The sequence below is a fragment of the Dendroctonus ponderosae genome, unplaced genomic scaffold (genome assembly GCF_020466585.1).
Source record: "Dendroctonus ponderosae isolate FM_Combo_2020 unplaced genomic scaffold, Dpon_F_20191213v2 Dpon_F_20191213_8, whole genome shotgun sequence".
NCBI lineage: Eukaryota > Metazoa > Arthropoda > Insecta > Coleoptera > Curculionidae > Dendroctonus > Dendroctonus ponderosae.
The window spans coordinates 11,454,972-11,456,863 of record NW_026019016.1 but is presented as its reverse complement, the minus strand read 5'-3'; the positions used below and the strand labels follow the sequence as shown (position 1 = coordinate 11,456,863).

The 1,892-nt window shown below is 32.8% G+C and overlaps 1 long non-coding RNA gene across 1 annotated transcript; it reads right to left on the bottom strand.

Moving 5' to 3' along the window:
* Positions 1 to 386: 386 nt before the first annotated feature.
* On the bottom strand, positions 387 to 1,004 carry LOC125505332. Its single transcript, XR_007282102.1, has 2 exons — positions 736 to 1,004; positions 387 to 570 (listed from the first exon to the last, which is right to left on the bottom strand). It is a non-coding gene; the product is annotated as an uncharacterized LOC125505332 (long non-coding RNA).
* Between the last annotated feature and the right edge of the window lie 888 nt (positions 1,005 to 1,892).

Sequence of the window (1,892 nt, the reverse complement as noted above, 5' to 3'; positions counted from 1 at the left end):
TCACTTTACCAAAGTGGTAACCAGTGACGTCATGTGCGCACGAAAATCGAGTTTTCGAGCGATTAATATCCTACCTTGTATTCATTGTATCATGAGCTCAACCGAATTATATCGATGAATTTTAGTCTAATAAGAGAGCCTTAATGAACTCGTTGTATCAACAACCTAATAAAATACGTCCTGCTTGTGTTGAGATAAATACATAGTTATTTTATTTCAATGCCCTTTTCCCTATTAATAATCTAATAATTATCATTAATAATTCGTTTTTTATTTTAAAAAATCCGTAATTTGAGCCTAGTTTCTTCAATATAAATTTTTCATATAAAACGCCACTATTTTTATTCACAGAGCTCGCGCGAGAGTAGAAACCCTCTAAAAATCCGTTAAAATTGGCATGCGTTTTTATTCACCCCAGTCCCCAGTGATGGGTTAATAGAAACAATCAGGTTTTTTTAAATCTTAACTGAATCAACTGCTATCGTTTTTCTCTCATGGTTAGATAGTAGTAACCTAGACGCACTATTGAAGACTTTATTTAAGCCTTTAATGTAGTTGCAACCGACAAACCTACAAAACATAACATGTACAATTTGGTTTTTATTAGCCCCGTTTTACGGTATCCGGATAATCAATCGCACAGATAGCAACCGGATATCCATAGTATCCGGATTTTGTTAGTATGGGCAGATGGTGATGAAACGTAGATATAAATACATAAACTTGTACACATACCTCTAAGAACCCACAAAATTTCAACATATGGGGCACGTCAGCTTCAAACAGGTTATTTAAACACGCACTACTCTTTAAACAGATTCTGCAGATTTGCCCATAGTCAGTTTTATCGCCTTTCAAGTCCATTTTGTATTAAAAATACAAATTAAAACAATGTTTTCTCAAAATCCAAATATGTCCAAACAACTGTCCACCACAGATCACAGAGGTTATAGATTGGAAACTGTAATATGCACCTGCAGAATGTTATTTGGCGCTTATTCTCAGCGGCTGCTTGTAAACTAAAGTGCACTACAAACCACTACTGGCAGAAGAAATTTTCTTTATCGATTACGTTCACATCAAAGTTTAGCGGGATATTTGATTTCAATTTATGACCTCTGTGATTTCCGTTGAAGTTTCAATAATATTTCAAGCATCTCATCATGCCCCTTAATTGTGATGTTTATGCTAGAGCTTCAATTAACATCACAATTAAAGGGCATTATGAGATGCTCGAAATATTATTGAAACTTAACAGAGATCGCGGAGATCATAAAGTGAATTCAAATCGTCTGCTAAAATTTTGTTCGTGTGAAAACTAGGACTAATTGGGAAAATAAAGCACATTAATTTTCTCTACAATAGGTATTTATTGAACTTAAAAATCTAGAGATGTAATTTGTATTGATATTACATGAGTTAGATAGCTAGTGTTTCAACAAAATTGGTGTACCGTGGATGGCCGAGTATCAAACTCTTTCTTCTGCTTCCAACTTTTATTTCACTCGGTATAACTTTAACTACGGAACAGGAACAAACTAACTTCTAAATTAACATCAACTTCACAAACAATAACAATAACAAACGGAAAACTCGGTCTTCCGACTAGCGGTGAAAAAAGTGAAATTCTATATATTTTATTATTATCTATAAATTTTATGGCAATTATCAAATGCATGTTGACAAATGCGTGATTTATGATATTCTCTGTTTTTTATGTATGATTGGTGTTCTTTGAGTCTTTTGTGAAATGGTCTTGAGGTTTCTCCTATATAAAATTTATTGCATTAGCAAGGAATAAATTACATTTTTTGTATTTTCAATTATATCATGAGGTTTTGTTACTGAAATTTTACTTCTAATTGTATTTTCAGTTTTGAAGATAGTCCTAA